The following is a 19,387-nucleotide window of genomic DNA, read 5'->3' as shown; positions in this document are numbered from 1 at the left end:
TTTTTGTGTTTTTAAAAATTTTTATGTTTTATTTATTTATATTTTTGGCTGCATTGGGTCTTCGTTGCTGCACATGGGCTTTCTCTATTTGCAGCAAGCGAGGGCTACTCTTTGTTGTGGTGTGCGGGCTTCTCATTGCGGTGGCTTCTCTTGTTGCAGAGCATGGGCGCTAGGTGCACGGGCTCAGTAGCTGTGGTGCATGGGCTTAGTTGCTCTATGGCATGTGAGATCTTCCCAGACCAGGGCTCAAACCCGTGTCCCCTGCATTGGCAGGCGGATTCTTAACCACTATGCCACCAGGGTGTTTTTGGATGAAATTCATAATTAAATTTGTGGTGGACTTTGAGTAAAGCAGATTATCCTCCATAATATGCATGGGCCTCATCCAATCAGGTGAAGCTCTTAATAAAGACTGACCTCCCTGTCACAAAAAGGAATTCTGCCAGAAGACTTACAGAAATTGAACTGCAACTCTTCCGAGTCTCTAGACAGCCTAACCTGCAGATTTTGAATTTACCAAGCCTCTATTATTGTGTGAACCAATTGTTTAAAATCTCTCTCTCTTTCTCTATCTTTATATAGATATGGATATAGATCTAGGTATCAATATCGATATCTAGATCTATATCTGTCAGTATATATGGGCACATTGTATACACATGCTGTTGGTTCTGTTTTTCTGGAGAACCTTGACTAATACAGTGGCCCATATAAATAAAAGGATGAACCCAAGTTCACCCAGGTAGAAAGTAGTACAATGAGAACTGGAACTTAAGGCCTCATGACTCATTCAGCTGTGAACACTGACCCAGAACTGGCGTCCGCACACTCTGGCCCACTGATCAGATCTCGCTTGACTCCTGGTTTTGTACATAACGTTTTGCTTGAACCCAGCCGCACTCATTCATTAACGTATCGTGCATGGCTGTTTCTGTGCTACAGCAGCAGATGGGCAGTTGCAATGGAGACGTATGGTACAGAAAATCCAAAATATTTACTATCTGACCCTTTACAAAGAAGATCTGCTGACCCCTGCTCTAGGATGCCATCTGATTTCTGATAGCACCGAGGAGAATAATTCATGCACATTGGGATAGATTGTTAATCTCATGTCCTCCTTAGGTCAAAGATCTCTTAAATGCTCACCCTTGCAATAGCCAGCTTGGGGAGCATTGTCTGAGGATGCAGAAATTTTTCTTGCCAGGTCTTTCCAATCCACACTGCTCCCTGACTATGGTTCTTAAAACCTTTTTTTTTTTTTAAATTTTTATTGGAGTATAGTTGATTTACAGTGTTGTGTTAGTTTCAGGTGTACAGCAAAGTTAATCAGTTATACATGTACATATATCCACTTTTTTTTTTTTTCTTTTTTCAGTACGCAGGCCTCTCACTGTTGTGGCCTTTCCCGTTGTGGAGCACAGGCTCCAGACGCGCAGGCTCAGCAGCCATGGCTCACGGGCCCAGCCGCTCCGCGGCATGTGGGATCTTCGCGGACCGGGGCACGAACCCGTGTCCCCTGCATCGGCAGGCGGACTCTCAACCACTGTGCCACCAGGGAAGCCCCACTTTTATTTTTTTTTTGGAGTCTTTTCCAAATAGCCCATTACAGAGTACTGAATGGAGTTCCCTGGGCTAATAAGAAGAGCAGGTTCTTACCAGTTATCTATTTTATGTATAGTAGTGTGTATATTTCAGTCCCAATCTCCCAATTTAGCCTCCCCGCCACAATCCCCTGGTAACCCTAAGTTTGTTTTCTACATCCGTGCCTCTACTTCTAAAACCTGTCTATTTTAACCAACTACCACTCATTGCTTACTGTCTCTGGCTTCATGTACTTGATAATAAATCTACTTCTTGTTCTATCCTGGATGACATGTTCCAAGGACTGAGATAATATCTTATTCTACATAATTTGTCCTTGATATTGTCTATCTTGGGGTCTTCATCTATGTCCCAAAGAAGACAGTCACTCTGTCTTCTAGTACTACTATTAATACCACATTTTATGGCATGAATTTGACCCAATGCACTGAACTATCCCTTTAGAAGCTGTATGCAACCTGTCACTGGGTTTTAGCACAGGGGTAGAACTCAGATTAGTGATCATATATAAACAAATCTACTTGACCAGAAACTTTTTGTCTCACCATTTATTACACAAGTAACTTCTGTCTTTGCATCTATGATGTAAATATTTTTAATCTCCTAAATTATCTGAAAAATTATTTAGAGCTTCCATTTCAGTAGGCATTGGAATTGCTGTGTTATGACTATTTCATTAGTTTATTTCCAAGTGTTAAATTAGGCTTCAAGCTTTGGCCAAGAGTAGACAGGAAAGGGTTTCAAAGAAATGAAGAGTGGGAAAAACTTCTGATGCAAGGGAGACTTAATAAAGATTTGATTTTGAATCAATAATTTATAATAAAAGTTTGAGTTTGAATCAATAATTTATGTCATTGCAAAATAGCTCCCTGGTAAAATTCCAGTCTTTGGTAATCATTAAGTACAGAAATTAACAATCAAAATATGCAGTGACCTTCTTCATTTTCTAAAAACAAACCTATATCTAGATGAGAGGAGAATTCATCTCATAACTCAGGCTCTGGACTTACGACTCCAAGTTCTGTCTTCTTTCAACCATACCTGCTAAGTTTGTCTAACTTCTTGAGCATGAGGTAATGGTGTCAGCTTTCATCCCCTTCCTCAGTATATAGCTTGGTGAGTATGAGTAAGGGATCTAAAACTTGAGAACCTGGGTTCAAATCTTGACTCTAAAATTTACTTGTTGAGTACTCTTGAGCATGTTATCTGTTTTTGCCTCAGTTTTCTCATCTATAAAATAAGAGATACCATTACTTCTCTCAGGGAGTTGCTATGAGGGTGAAAGAGAAAATTCATACAATGCAAGAATTTATCAGTTCTTGGAACACAATAAATACCGAAAAATAATGTTAGCCATTATCAAGGCCCCCTCATTTTATGGATAATATAGATTAGTTTATATAGGTCTAATATTTACATATGCATAAACATTTTGTACCTATGTGTGTGTATACGTTCTCCTTAGAAACTGAGCAGTCAACATTCACATCTAAAAATCTGTGCTCTGTGAAATGTAGATCTCCTGTGTACGGACACAGTGCTATAGTTATCTATTGCTACATAATAAAGAAGTCCAAACTTAGTGGTGAAATAAACAAAAATTTTAATATGTGCCCAGATTCTGTGGGTCAGCAATTCAAACAGTACACAGAGGAGATGGCTTGTCTCTACTCCATGACTGATATCTGAAACCTCAGCTCATGAGGATTCGGATGGCTGGAGCTGGAATCATCTAGGTAATTTTAATTCACATGTCTGGCCCTTGAAGACTGGGCCCAACAAGGACTGTTGACTGGAGTGCCTATAGATGGCTGCCCAGGTGGCTTGGACTTCTCATAACGTGGTAGTTAGGATTCAAGATAGAGTATCCCAAGAGAATGAGTGTCCAGGGTTGAAGCATTCCACGAGAATCATGCAAAAGCTGCATGACCTTTTATGGCCTAGTCTTAGATGTTACATAGCATCACTTTCATTATATACTATTGCAGGCGTTGGAGACCTTTTTCCATAAAGTGTCAGACAGTCAATATTTTAGGCTTTACAAGCCATACAGTCTCTTTTGCAACTACTTAGCTCTGCTGCTGTGATGTGAAAACAGACACAAACAATACATATACTAAGGAACATGGCTGTGTTCCAATAAAGCTTCATTTATAAAAGCTGGTAGAGGCCTAGACTTGGCCCACCAGCCATAATTTACTGACCCCTGCTCTATTGTTTGAAGCCATGGAAAGCCTGCCCAAATTCAAGGGAAAACGCCCACAATCTGGATGCGAAGAATGGCAGTGAATCTGAGACCCTGTATTAAAACCACGACATATGGGATATTTATAAGAGGATCTGTCTGCATACCTTGTTTCTCCCATGTATGGTGGGTATGAGGTATTGGGACATCTTACATCTCTGTAAGCCTGGGTCAGGGTCAAAGTTGGAATCTGAACTCAATGACCTTGATTTCTGGAATAATCGGTAACTCTAATTATGATTTGCTTACACTCCTTACCCCAATAAATATACCACAAAAGATAGATTTCAAGTAAACAATTGCTTTATGGCAAATTTTTATCAAGTCTCCATTGACTGAATTATTCCATTTTGGTTGGAAAGCATGAGCTTTTTTCTTTCCTAAAGAGATCTGCAACTTTTCAGATGTGGCATTTCATTCTACTGAGAGGATGATGTAGGTTTTTATAAACGGAAAAAGCAGGGCAGGCTGAGTTCACTCAGATCGTACTAGTGCTTAAAGGAATAACCGAAACTGGAACACAGGCTTCCAGGTTTTCCTGTCCTGTGCTCTTTCCGGTAGGTGCCATTGTCTGCTGGGTCTGGCGGTAATAATTTCTGACCTTTACCTCTCTACGCTCTTGTGAAGTGGTTTGGGGCTTTGTTAGCTTTCTTATGAGTTTGTACTAAATTGTGTCCATAAAGTAGGCTGAATTCCTCAGGGAAGGATGATAGCTGTTACTGTGTTATTACTGCAAATGTTGTGTTGGTTACCTTTTTTTCTTTTCTTTTGTCCAGTTGTATCCTGAACTTAAAAGTTATATTATCCGAAATGAAAGATGTGCATCTGGTAGAAAAGACTAATTTAAGGGATGAAAATTCCTGATGATTGCTTCAGTCAACCCTTAATACACACTGAGCTTCATTAGTAAATAGACAACTCTCAGACCATTCCCTTGGAAGAGGTCGCATAATCAGGCTTTGTGTTGATTTCGCATTCTGTTGGGTAGAGACAGAACAAATTAGAATAATTAGCTGGTACAGGAAAGCACAATGAACTTTCTTCTGTTTTTGTGATGCATCCCATAATAAGGGTTGAAAATGAGACTGGAGGTAAGAACGTGAAACTCAGAAGAGCAAAGGAGAGAGGATATTGTTTCTTTGAAAATATTCTTTCAGTGTTGGCCCAGAAGAAATATGAAGCTGAGGAAATTTTTTTTTAATGATGATTTTTGTGTTGATGATGTGAGTGTGGAATTAGTAAGAATCAGGAAGCAAGCATCCTTTTCCACCAAGGACTTGGGAGCAAATGAAGCCATAAATACTCCCTGCTCTTGGAAACCCTTTTGGAGCAGTAATCAGAGAAGGGTAAAGGCAAAGCCTCAGGGCAGAGGTGTTCAGAGCAAAGGGATAGGAGGAGAACAAAAGGAGAGTGGATATGTTTAGAGCTGTCATTTTGAAATTTACCTGCTTCTGATTCAGTGCTGCTTTGCTGCTCTGTTGGTCCAGTGGAAATCCTCAAAGCAGGAGCAGCCGTATTTTAAAATAATAAGGTTAGAACAAATGACTTTAATCCAGGTCTCTTTAGCTCAAAAGCACAGAGGAGAGTGTGAGGAAAGAGTGAGGCCACAGGGAATTGTTCACTGGGTACCTTTTCCCCAAACCTCACTAACTGGGAGAAACTGACCACTGGATTATGTGCCTTGAAGGAAAGCAAATATGTTGAAAGCAAACAGTGTGGAGCTTGTTTAGAAAGCAAGCTGTATCATTTGGTCACCTGCTGATGATAATAGCATTGGCTGAGACCTGACCATTTACAATGAAGGCACTTCTGTAGGTAATAAGTTCCAGGAGGGCCCGAACTGAGTATGTCTGTTTCAGCATTTAGCATGGTCTAGCATCTGAGAGGCCGGTACATTATTGGCATATAGTAGACTTAAAAATGAATATTTGTGGATTGTCTGAATGAGTAGATGTGTGTGATTCACCTCCTATTTGCAGGTCCTATGCCCTGCAATGGATTTTCAGTGTCAGGTTGTGAAAGTATTTATGACGGGGATTGGCATTGTTCCCTATCTAATGGATAAAGATTACACATGAAAGGACTTTACACTGACATCCCAACAGCCTCATAGGAATTACTTAACAAAAAAATAAAATTGGATTCTGTATAATTTCTAATTTGTAAGCTGGCCAGAACACTGGTATTTCAGCCAGTCCTCTGGTAGTTCCGATGACGTCCCCATGATCACCCAGGCATAATCAGAATGGCTTTAGGATTTGGGAGCCAAAATGTTCCTCAGTATTTATGGCATTGCTAGTCCATTTAAGAAAATGGAGTATTGAAAAAATAGCTTCAGACACAATATGGCATTTTATGATTTAGCATGAAATCTGAGAAATATAGAGGTTATCGGAAGCCTGCAATGGTAACGTTCCCTCTGCTATTGAAGTTATTGTCTTTAAACAAAGATTCTACATCAGTAATGCTATATATATATATATTTTTTATGATATTCAGGTTAATTTCCTATTCTCTCTAAGGAAGTAATTGGTTGGTTGGTATGGGAGATGGTGTGGCTTCCAAAGGTGAAAAGTATTATTTTGTTGTAATTTCCAGCTACCTAAGGATGGGAGAGGCCCAGGACACTGCAGTCAGTATATTATGTGGAGCAGGTTATATTGTGGTTTATTTATGAACTTTTACATGTTTATTTTCTATGCAAGTTTGTGTGCTCCTTTTTGAGTTTTGGTAGATAAGTGTTTTGTAACTTTGGAATACTTGGAGTTTATATATATATATATATATATATATATATATATATATATATATATATATATATATATATATATATATATATATATATATATATATATATAAATGTAGTAGTTAAAGCCGTGGAGAGTGTACTAGTCTACCTAGGTTCAAACTCTGGCTTTACCCTATGACTTCCCTGTGGCTTCCTCTGCTCACCTATTAAAAAGGAGGATAATAAGACTGCTGTGGTGAGTTACATACTAAGTGCTATTTAAGCATTTGCTATAATGATCATGTATACTCGAAGGCAAGGAACTTGCCCCTTGATCGTCTCTGTATTCCTAGTGCTTAAGAATTCCTAGTGCTTTCCTAGTGCATTGTCTTAGGATAGAGATAGCTCAGTACAGTTCTTCTCACTATAAAGTACTGTTACATTGAAAGTCTTTGCTTGTGTACTAATAATCTATGACATATCTGCTGAGGACAAAGAAAGGAATAGTTTTAAAACTGCAATGGATAACAAAAGATTGTATGATGTAATGCCTTTATTATGTAATTATAAAACTAACAAATGATCATGGTAGAAAATATGAAAAACTCCTAGACAAAAGAGAGATCAACAACATTTGGAGTAACTTTCAGAGTGTAGAGCTGTCCATGAATATTAGTGCTTTCATATTTTCCAGGACTTTCAGTAGACTCTGCTTCTTAAGAGTCTATTCATGATATTTTACTTTAATGATGTTTTCATCATGGGGACACACACACACACAGAAATCTGTTAAAAAAAAAAGACAGACATGTAAATCACTGATGTTTCAGATAGCCACATGAAATAAAGTGAGAAAGGTCAACAAGCTGAAAGAATGTGGAGTAGCATCTCCTTAATTGCTTACATAACTCTGATAATTACCTCTTTGTGGATAAAGTAATTAATGGGGAATCTAATTTAAGAAAAAGATATGAACTGCTTGGCTTCTCGAAGCCAAGTATTTCTTTCCACAAAAGGTTACTTTCCACGGCCATTCTTCCTTATTACCCGACAGGGAAAGAGTATTGTATGGCAAAGGATCTTCCTGAAGGAGGGTGCTTCCCACACTGATTGTCATAAGTGACTTCGCGATTACTGTTGCTGTATTACCAAAATCTTAAACTAGGATATTTTTGACAAATTTGGTCCTTAGTTAATTTTTAGAGCTACAAACTGTCAGATGGCTCTGAAATAACAATTGTCTGGCTATTCTTCAGGGTGATCACAATATGGAAATGACCTTGAGGTATCACTAAAAAGCAGGAAGGTGTGAGTCTTCCTTTGGTTCCAGAGTGAAATGCGAGTTGGAGTTGGAGTTGGAAAAGAGGCCCACAAACAAGTGATAGAGAAGGAAATGTGAGGTCATAAGTGAAAAACCAGGTTGAAGTTAAGGTGAAGAGGCATGAGGAAATGGGCAACTGTTCCAGTATTACAAAGATCATCAAGAAGCATATCCATGAATGTGGTTTGTATTGCAATCTGCTGAAAAAGAGACAAATATCCTGGCCTGGCCTTCATGGAGATTATATTTTATTGATTCTGATAATAGATTATTGTTGAAAAGGGCCTCCTATAAATTATAACCATGCAAAGGCAGCAAGATAATTTTTTTTCTTTATGTATGTGTTTCTCATTCCTACTCACTTCTATCTTAGGGGAAGAGAAAATCACAAAAAGCAAAAATGTCAATTCTCAGCTATTCATTTTCAATATAATTTTTTTTCCAAATTCCAGTGGAGGCAATAGGTTAACTGTTAAGATTTGTAAGCCTCAAAAAGCTAGATTTTTACAAAGTGTAGCCAAATTTTATTCTATAAATAATAGCTTTGCAAATAATATATGGTGATGCAAAGTTGGAAAAAGCTGGTTTTTCTTCCGTGAATGGCTTCACTGTGCTGGGAGAAGAGGCACAGAAGAAATCAAAGTAATTAAACGTGGGGTGAGTTTTCCTGATAGGGGACTCTAGTGCTTTAAAATAGACTAGATAATCCTAAGGATAATCTGAGGGTAGAACAGACCAATGCCTCATTTCCAATCTGGTACCCTGGAAGAAAACAGTGTATTTTCTTTAAGGTCTTGAGAGGTTTTTCTTCTGCTTTGTTTTGGTTTTGGTTCATTTTGTAATCAACCTTATTAAGGTATCATTTACATACAATAAAATGCAGACATTTTTAGTCAACGGCTCAGTGACTTTTAATTAATGTATACATTTGTATAACTAGCACCCCCATAAAGATAGATAACAATTCTAAAACCCTAGAAAGTTTCCTCCTAGGCTTTTGCAAAAGTATCCCCATCTCCCACCCCAAGGCCACCACGGATCTGTTTTTTATCTTTAGAGATGACTTTTGCCCAGTTTACAATTTCATGTAAGTTGAATAATACAGTAGGTGCCCTTCTGATCTGGCTTCACTTGCTCAGCATATGGCTTTTGAGATTCATTCATGTTGGGATGTTTTAAACCAGGACTTTAGCCTGGGTGGCTGATGTTGTCTGAAGGCACCTATAGGTACATCTGAGTCTCTGGCATTGTCACTGTCTGTTCTTGGCTCAGTATTTTCAACTTTATAAGAAGCACAAGGTTGAAGTAAGGAAGATCATTGTCAGTATAATGGAGGTGAAGTGGGTTCTGTTATATAATATTCTCAGCAAAAATTGACCTGCTTGGAATCATTGTGTTGATAATGGACAAGGATACTCCTCCTCCAAAAACCTTGATACTATAAAACTTCTAAAGGACGCTGTCCTAGGACTCTTTTAATTTTCATATTTTGGGAAACATTTCTGGAGAATTCAAATGCTCGCAACCTGAAAGAAACAATTATTCACCTGAAAGCTGACTCTGCTAAAGTTGAGTTGTCTGACCTTTACATGCTGATAGAACCCAAACAGTCTTGCAAAACAATGCTCTCTTGTTGGATATAAGCATATAGATTGTTTAAGATGGACGTGTATATGCAGTAAAGTGAAAAAGCAAAGAATCTTTGAGTTTCCCTTGCTGGATTTTTTTATTTTTTCATTTAAGTTTCTATAGCATATGCTAATAATTCAGGGAAACCTCAGGTTAGTTTTAGGTCCACTCTACATAAATGTTGAAGTACTCCATATCCACCTTTTTTCTACCTTCCTTCTTTTCTTCCATCTTTCCTTTCTAACTTCTTATAATCCATTATACTTAATCCTGCATTTGCTGAGGTGGCAATTAGTGTAGGAAAATACTGTGAAATTTTGCTGTTCAGAATGCATGTTGACCAAATTCTATATTGAGAAAAGGTCTGAATTTACCCAGAGTAACCCTTTCTCAGCGTCTTTGAATAAACGCCATAGAAAGTGGGCTATATATAATATCCTGACAGGTATGTAGAACTCCTATCAATTGCCCTAAAGAGCTTACCTAGCGTAGATGCATATGAATGCATTTAATAATTGCTTTATTGGCAGCAGTGCCAACCTACACAGTCTGTTTGGTTTTATATCATTCTCATTACCTGCTGTTTACCACTGTATACATTGCTAATGGCGTGGTTTCTATGGCTTGTGAATTTCACGGCCAAATAATATGTAATTTATTGCACACTTCAGTGTAGAAGATGGAGACTCCATAACTTTTCGTGTGCTCTTTGCCCCTTTAGAATGTATTACACTGAGATCAGGCAAAGTAATAAATGTATTTCAAATGTGCGTGATAGGTAGACATCAATTAGGACTGCTGGGCAATATTTCTGCTTCCAGCAACGTAACAGTTTTTAAAGACTAAGCCATTGAACGTGGAGTCACTGAACATGGGACTCAGTTCACTGGGATCCTTCTTAGAAAACTAAAGGAAAACTTGGATTGGATTTGTGTGGTTTATTCAAGTAGTAACTAATCACCTACATCTTGGTGAACTTAATTTGTCACAATTGTTTGGTATTTTATTAACTCTCTTCCCCTTCTTCCCCGACTCTCACGAGAACGGATCATGAGTATCTTAAAACATACTAAGTCGTCTTCCATCCCTGTTAATCTAACTACAAAAGCACACTTTCCTTATCCAATGTAACTTACTGTCTTTTAGAGTGGCTGGGGTTTTAATTCTCTACAAAATTAAAACCAGCAAAGAGAAACATTTTCAAGGAGCCACCACATTGTAGCGCTTTAGAAAGAAGACTTTAGAATTAAGGGCAACTATATCATTTTATAGCTAAAGCACCTGAGGCCTAAAGTAGGAAGGTAACCATCGAGGTCAGGGAAAGGGGTTGAAGATCAGGTTTCCAGAAAGAGTCTAGAGGGACTCAATCTGAGCAGGTCAAAAACTGAAAGGAGGCCACGAATGTTCTGGGAAGGCTGGCATCTGGCCTCCAGTGTGGGATTCAGATGGGGAGTGGGTCCTGGGGGAACTGAGCTTCTGCAGTAGGCAGAGAAGTCCACCTCCTCTCCGGAAAGTACCACTGACATCAGGGAGTTGAGAGGAAAGAGCAGAATTCCAGTCCACCTGAGAAAGCAGGCCAGTCTGATTAACTCTGAATTTAGGCTTATTTCAGATACTTCTTGAGAAAGAACATGGACAAGAGCAAGTCCCACGCAGCCTCTTTTAAATCCATGCCCAGTATTTTCTGGTGGAGCTGCTTAAACCCTCCAAGTGACTCCAGTATTTTAATTTCACTCTGTATTTAATTCCGACAGTTCTATGATTGATTATTTAATGGGCAAATAAGTAGGGTCACAAAAGAGTGTGAATGTATTTTACAGGATGAGGATGGGCGGAGTGGAGCAGTCTGGAACAGGACACCAATAAAAAGGGATCTTGGTAAAGAAGAACGTCTATTAGAAATGGAGAGGAATTCGCAAGGAAATTAGTGCCTGACACCACGCCCTTCTCTCTGCATGTTTAGAAGCTAGTTTCTAATTTTATTTTCGTAGGAGCTGTCCCTGTGATGAATTCTCTTTTACCTCCACACCATTTACCACATGGACATATTGTGAAGTTTGTGTGAGAGAAAGCAAGTATTAGAATTTGTCTTGCAAGGAGCTATAAACACTTCCTGGAACAATCTAGGGTAGAAGGAAAAGGAAAGGAAGGTGGAAACAAAGCAGAAAGACAGCTAATGATGCTGGAGTCTCTTGCTGGGATTTGTGGTATCTCTTTTTGAAACTAAGTACAGAAAGTCAGAACTTGACTGATTGTTTCCTGATCACGGTTTGTTTTCAGTTTTGCTTTTTTCTTGCTCTCTCATCAGTTATTCCAGCCATTGCTATGTCATTTTCAGTTTCAGTAAGCATGCCTGTCTTGTTTCCATTTGCATTATTCATGCAAACGTTGATTGAACTGATGACCCCGAGTTATCAAGGAAACATTAGATACACCAGTAGATACATTTCTTAATTTTAGAAAAACATTACCGAGTGAAGGTTAAAATAACTCCTCTTCAATTTGTCATTTTAAAAAAACTTCTCCTAACATACAATACCTCATTGCCTAACAATGCCAGATAAATGAAGAATTCCTATGTATTCATGAATGCAGGCTAGTCTGTATATTTTTTGGCAGGTATGACCGTTACCGAGGGTAACGGCCTGGTTTGCCGGCCATGTCCTGTCTCCTAGATAGTTGTAGTTTCTGTTGTCTTTCAGTTGGTCCATTGGATATCAGAGGTGAATTTATAAAACTATACTTCCCTTTACACTTAGTTTTTTGTTTTGTTTTGTTTTACTTGAAGTATAGTTGATTGACAATGTTGTGTTTCAGGTGTACAGCCAAGTGATTCCGATATATGTATTTCTTCTTCAGATCCTTTTCCATTATAGGTTATTACAAGGTATTGAATATAGTTGCCTGTGCTATACAGCAGGACCTCGTAGTTATCTACTTTATACATAGTATACACTTACTTTGTGTGATCCACGCTGGTCAGACCACATGATTATTTTCACTTCTGATATAATTTTTTCAGGTCCAACCTCAAATCTTTGATAAGAAGATATTTTTTAGCATGTGTGTGCTCTAAATCCAACAGTAGTTATTAGAGATATGGTTTTGCATTAGGTATTCTTCACTTTTTTGTTCTCGGCCAACCAACTGAAAACTAGCATTTATTTTCTGGTTGGTTTGCTAGATGTTTATGACTATAATAAAAGTCTTACATTTTGTCTCATATCTTAAAACACAATCTGAATTAGCAATGGGTATTGTGCTATACATAGGGCCTGTGATATAAATATTGTATCTAATTTCAAAAACATATAGCCTAGAAGGGAACACAGACACATATGCAGCAATTATGGCAACTGCATTTGTTTACTAAGTGAAATAGCACTGAGATGGATAAAGTGCTAGCAAGCCTTGAAGAGGCAAATCAGCTTCAAAAACAGATGCGCAGTTCTTTAAAAATCTTTTTAACATTTTTCCATCTACATGTAGACTATAACTTAGCATAAAAACGGTACGGGTTTTATTTTAAGTAATGTAGCATTTTGACATCCTCATAATGAAATTAAATCCAGAAGGAGGTTTCTCTCCATGATCTCTTGAAATGGTCCTTGATCATCCACAATATTTCCCATCAACACAAAGGTGTTACCAAGGGCAGGAAACTCCAGCATTATTAAAGTTTCATAAAGCAAAGTCAATTTTAAGAATATAATGTCCCCAAACTGATAAAGGTCTTGACAGAAAATTTCAAGGGAAGCATAAATTATTTTTTGTTTGTCAGAGGGCAAAAATATTTAGGTTGAGTTAATGAATGGTAGAGTTTTTGAGTGGAGAGTGTCCTTAAAATATTATGTAGATCTGTACTGTCAACAGATGCTAGCCACATGGCATTATTTATATTTAAACAAATTTAAAAATAAGATTAAAAATTCAGTTCCTCAGTTGCATTTGCCATATTTCAAAGATGTTTATTAGCTCCATGTAGCTATTGAATACTGCATTGCATGGTACAGATATAGAATATTTTCATTATCACCAAAAATTCTATTGAGCAATACTAAAATTATACCCAGATATGCACAGAGAAGGCAACCAAGTCTCAAGGAAATAATATAACTTCCCCAAGATCACACAGCTGTGTTTTTAAAGAAAAAGAAAACGACACAAAGGAAATAGTAACAGAGGCATTAACGAAACCCAGTAAGTTTCTGGAGCAGTCAAAGTAGGGTTTAAAAGTGCATACTTAGCTGTTAGCAGGGTTGAAGCTCTTGATGGTTGGTAAGATCTACCTGCCTGAATTTGGACATTAGCATTTTATGCAATGAATTAAAAGCAAAAAATCCTTTCAGCGAATGGCTGCCAGCTCCATAGTTTTAGCCACTGCCGTGCTTCCAGGTTATGTTTATCATTTTCATGTACAGGGCACCACTGTGAAATGTGACAGTTTATCTGACCCCAGAGAAATCAAGAAATCTTGTGGGGGTTATGGCTATATTTGAAAAGGTTGATTTTTAAATGCATCATGCAGACTGGCCCTGTTGTAAAAGGGATTCCTGCCATCAAATAATCAAAATGTAAACTCTCTTCTTACCTTGCAAAAGTCAAAGATAGTCCCTGCATCTTTATTATTTCGTTGAAATCCAAATATTGTTTTTCCATTCTCTAACTTGTTTTCCTCACAGTGTTATCAACTATTGCCAAGGAAGGAAAGGTTAGATTTATCAGTCAAAGTTTGCTAAAGGCCCCCTAGGTAACTGAACCCTCAGGAGAAACAATCATCATGTATTCTTTTTCTGTTGTTTCAGTATCTTCGTAAAGAGTCATTTCAATATGTTTGGTTCTGTAGCAGAGGTTCTGTGAAGTGCTTATCTTCCTCTGAGGTCCAGAAAGCCTGCGAGTCTGTGGGTAAAGATGGGTAAGGAGAGAGAGGGAAGGAGGCTAGATAGAGGCTCAGTGCTGAGATAAGGACAGTGTTCTAAAGCCTCCTGGGGGTGAGGCTGGGGTGCACAAACACCCACGACTAATCTAGACAGAAACTGAATAATCAAGGGGACGACCAGTGTGAAGTCATGTGGTCACCTCTCCCTCTAGAAATAAACATTGCCCTCAGTAAGTCTCCCCCCTGCCCCAGAAGAGCATTAGGAAGGTCTGGAGAGGGGGATTATTGGCAGAAATGGGAAAAGCAGGTTGAAGGGATTAGCCTGGAGCAGAGAGCCCAAGAAACCCAAGCCAGTAGATGGAAGGCAGACTTTTCCTGGAAGTCTCCAAGCCCAAGTCAAGTTCTGGGACCACCAAGTACAAGTCAAAGAGTGCTCATTTAACCCCTTTGGGCCCCCACGGGAGAATCCTTCAAGAATCCTTCATGTCCTGCTGGTTTGCAGCGAGTGGCTCACAGCTTCAAGGCCTCCTCTGCCAGATGGAGAACTATTTCAAACATCCTGCCTCTATTTTGTACTCTAGCAATGCAGACCGGAAACCTGACCCCATTTTCAGGTTCTAAAGAGAAATTCTAAGTACCTGAAAGACTGAGGAACATGGTGGCTTTTATTTAAGATGTGGAGAGACAGAGCACATACCTGGACTTGGGCCTGCAGCAGCACCGAATTGCACCAAGAGTTCCCTTTATTTTCTCTCGCATCTCTGTTCCTCCTTTTTTCTCTGCTGGATTAGCCATGGGGACTCCAAGTTCTTCATTGTGTGGTCCTGGTACCAAGATTCTCCTGGGAATTATAAAGCTATTCACCTGCTACATCGAGCACTTCTTATTTTTTCCCCAGCAACGTAAGTCATCCTTAAGAAGGGTCAGGGTGCTAGCTCTTAAATATATTTTAGTCATCCCTTTGTACATTAAATTCTCTTTCTTGGAGACTGCTCCTGACATGGTGTTCACCGTGCTCTCAGCTGGCCTCCTGAAGTTCTGCCCTGCCTTCCCCACCAGGTACAGTTCAGGAGCTGCCTACCTCAGGGTGATAGGTTATCTTCTAGTTGCTTTATTCCTTTCCCTTTTACATTTAGAGAGTATAATTGGAATACATAAACTTCTCTGTGACCACAGCTTTATTTGCAACCCACAGGTTTTGTTATGGCATGTTTTCATTATCATTCAATTAATAAAATTCTAATTCCCATTGCAACTTTATCTTTGACCTACATAATGATCAGAAGTATGTCTTTAATATCCAACTATTTGCTAAAATATTGGTTATATAGTTTTAAATTTCTTGCTTATTCAGAGTCTTGTTTTATAACCAGAATATAGTCAATTTTATAAATGTGCCATGTGCACCTAAAAATTTCTGCGGGATATATATATTCCATCATTGTTGGTACAGTGTTTTATATAAATTTAGGCCAAAGTTTTAATGATGGTATTCAGATCTTGTATAATCTGCTGATTTATTGTTGTGGTTCTATGTTACTGATCTAGGTAATTCAGATTTTTCTATTTCTACTTAGATTTTTGGAATTTCCCTTCATATATTGCATTGAAGTGTAGATTTATAATATATTCCTTGTAAAGTAACAGTGGGTTTTATTATCCTGCATTATCGCCAGTGATACTTTTTGCTTTCAAATCTATGTTAACATTAAAAAATCTTCTTCAATTTTACTTATTGTTGTTATGACATAATTGTTGAATCCTTTCATTTTCAATCTGACTCTTGTCTCTTGTAGGTGGCATAGAATTAGGTTTTTTGTTTGTTTCAATAATCCTTGTCATTTGAGTATTTACAGTTAATGTATTTTCTTACAGATCGTTTACTCCTTGTTTACTATTTGTCCCACCTTGTTATGTTCCTTTTGCTCTTCTTTCTTCCTTTGAGATTTCTTCAAATTCCGTTTTGCCTTGTATTAGCTTGTTATTTTTATATAAGTAGCAGTTACACATGTACCATGACTTATTAGCTGTTTTACTGCTTCTCAGGCAATGCTGAAATCTTAAATTTCTTTTACTATATTTTCCTCTTCCATTTGTTTTAATGCATTCTAATTTTTGATATATTTTATTATTACCCTTTTGTGTTGTTAGATTTTATTTAGGTTTATCCACTTATTTATCCTTTCTGTTATACATAATTCTTTATAAAGTCCTTATTTTCATCTGTGATAATCTTCCTTCTGCCTGCAGGTCTCCCTTTATAATTTAATTCAGTCAGTTCTGATGAGAAAATATTTTCTAAATTTTGTTTGTCTGCAAATTTCCTTATTGCATCTCTCCTTCCAAACAACAATTTCTCTGCCTCTAGAATTCCCAATGGGCAGCTCTTTTCTTTAGCACTTAAAAATGTTATTCCATTATTTTCTAGTATCCATTCAGTTTCGCTGAGAAGTAAACTGTAATCTTAATCCTATTGTTCCTTTGAAAGTAATCTCTCTCTTTTTCGTCGGGCTGCTTTTAAGATGTCATGTTTTTCTTTGCTGTTCATGAATTGTACTGTGGTGATCTTAGGTGTGGTTTTCTTTGTATTTGTTCTTGTTGCTTTTTTTTTAGTGCTTGTTGAATTTAAGGCTCCATATATTCCTTTTAGTTTTAGAGAACTCTCAGCTGTTAATATTTCTGAAATATTGTTTTCATCCCAATCTCTCTCTCCTTTTTTCTTTGGACTCCAGTTTACACATATGATAAAAATGTTTACTGTGGCCCATATGTCTCAAATGCGCTTATGTGTACTTTTTATTCTTTTCGTTTCCCGTGCTTTAGTCTTTATATTGTTACTACTCTATCTTCCAGTTCACTTACCTCTCTTTACCTGTGTCCAATCCACTACCGAGTTTTAAATTTCGTATAATTTTTAACTCTATCAGTTCAACTTCAATCAGTTTCTAGTTTCTAGTTGTCAAGTTAAATTCTTCACCTTGTCATCTATTTTCTTGACCTTGATAATATTTACCAAAATATGTATGAAATTTAATGTTTAGGTCATCTATGATTCTGATTCTGTTTTGTTTTTTATTCTAATTCTCCTTTTCTTGGTAGTCTTGGTGGTTCTTCAGTGAATACCAGACTTGGGATATGACAAGTTGTAGAGAATCTGAATGACATTACAGTTGCCCTTTGGACAACCTGGGTTTGAACTGCACAGATCCACTTATACATGGATTTTTTTTTCAATAAGTAATACAGTACTACATGAGCTGTGGTTGGTTGAATCCTCAGATTCAGAACCACAGATAAGAAGGGCCGACCATAAAGTTGTATGTGGATATTTGACTGCACAGGGAATCAGCGGCTCTAAATACTACATTGTTCCAGGGTCAACTGTATTTTCTTGAGGAGAGAATTTCCTATTCTTAGGTAGGGGAAGATCACCTCAGTCACCTGGACCAACTTCATACTCATTTTCCTTCTTTATAAGGTTCAATGTAGATGTTGCATCAACCTTCCTAACACACAGACACACAGACAGACAGACAGACAGACACACACACACACACACACACACACACATATGTAGAGACTTCCAGTGTCCTAATTCGTATCATTAGTTTTCCATTGGGCCACAAATCTTTCATAGGTTCTGAACCCCAATTTTGTCTCTTCAGCATTATGAGCCAACTAAGTCTTTGCTTTGACTTCAGTTAGCTTTTGTTTGACTTCTTAGCATCTTGTCTTGTCTACCTTTTATACATGGAAAATACTGCAAGGGAACACTGTTGCTGAATGCAGCTCCGTTCTCTGAATCTTTACTCTCTCTGTGATTTTGGTCCTTAAAATTCTAGCTGCCTTGTTATTTCTCAATTCCAACTCTGGTTTCCTTAGTCCTATGACATTGTCCTACGTTCTACTGGCTTTTCTACCTCTTAGGAGCCACGTTTGCTTTCTCAGACTTTTGCTCTTCATCAGTAGTTTCTAAATGACTGGGCTAGAAACGCATGTGCAGAATATTGTTCTCACTTCAGTGAGTTTCTTTCTCTATTTTACTTTTCTAGGTCATGGCTACCTCAGTAGCTTTCTAACGCTCACAGTCAAATGTTGCTTATGATTTATCTGGCCTTTCTAGTATGTTTTCCTAAGGTAAACTGATATAGTTGGAAACAGAAGTTTGTACCCACCATTTAAAAAATTCTGTTTTGTCTTTCTATGAATTCTCTTTTTGTCCCATCTTCTGTCACTTTTTCCTACCCAAAATTCCCATTCTCACAGATAGATTATTTTAAGATTAAAAATTATTATTAAGCTAATACGTTAATTTTGAAAGGAATTAATTTTGCTTTGAACAAGAACACAGATTGGTGAATGGAATATGGAAGATTCCTTAAGACCTTTTTCATCTCTAAGAGTAGTATCCAACCATCGGTACCATCATAAGTTTGTCAACTATGGAAGAAAGCAGTCTTTATAAAATCAGCATTTTTTTTCTTTTTTTATTTTTTTGGGTGTCACCAGGACTTGCCTTAGACCACAACTCCTGGCAACACCAAATATAAATGAACCCTGTTACCCATGGGCGTTTACTTGGCTCTGCCACCCTAAGATTGGCCTCCTGGCTCCTTAACCCCAGGGGACTCTAAGCCCTGGGCCACATTCTTGAACCCAAGCCCCGCTCCTCTGTCAGTGGGCAGAATAGTCCTGATACCCCCTGGGACCAGGGACTGGGCACATGGCCCACATCTGCCACCACACGGGTCAGGGCGAGAGGGAAGAGGGACCTTGACATTCTCTTCTGGTTTCCCTCTGGGGCTTGGAGTCAGATCCAGCCAAAGACCCCACCCTTCCGTGTGGAGCTCCTGGCCCCTCATTTGCAGCGCCCAAAACCTGCCTCTGGGGAACCCCTCATTTTGCTCCTTTCTTTGGCTGAGGGTGCTCAGGAAGGAAGCACTGCTGAGACCCAGAATCCCAGGCCAGAAGATGCCCAACAAA

The 19,387-nt window shown here is 38.2% G+C and overlaps 1 protein-coding gene and 1 pseudogene across 50 annotated transcripts in view; both read right to left on the bottom strand.

The window, feature by feature from the left end:
• Window positions 1–19,387, bottom strand: part of LOC117309453 (metabotropic glutamate receptor 7-like) — a 141,911-nt gene that overhangs the window by 33,090 nt on the left and 89,434 nt on the right. For 38 of the 50 annotated variants that reach the window (XM_073801821.1, XM_073801823.1, XM_073801822.1 and 35 more), the window contains 2 exons: window positions 15,102–15,245; window positions 7,111–7,361 (listed from right to left, as the gene is read on the bottom strand). The exons of 5 other annotated variants lie outside the window; for them this stretch is intronic. The gene's annotated coding sequence lies outside the window, so the exon portion shown is untranslated. Of the gene's footprint in view, window positions 1–4,132; window positions 4,825–7,110; window positions 7,362–14,116; window positions 14,425–15,101; window positions 15,246–19,387 lie in introns of those variants that run through there. 7 more of the 50 variants (XM_073801830.1, XM_073801829.1, XM_073801831.1 and 4 more) reach the window with 4 other exon arrangements.
• Window positions 1–19,387, bottom strand: part of LOC117312336 (ferritin light chain pseudogene) — a 117,465-nt pseudogene that overhangs the window by 19,057 nt on the left and 79,021 nt on the right.

This window comes from Tursiops truncatus, chromosome 1 (assembly GCF_011762595.2).
Source record: "Tursiops truncatus isolate mTurTru1 chromosome 1, mTurTru1.mat.Y, whole genome shotgun sequence".
NCBI classification, from domain to species: domain Eukaryota; kingdom Metazoa; phylum Chordata; class Mammalia; order Artiodactyla; family Delphinidae; genus Tursiops; species Tursiops truncatus.
This window is presented reverse-complemented; position numbering and strand designations above follow the sequence as displayed.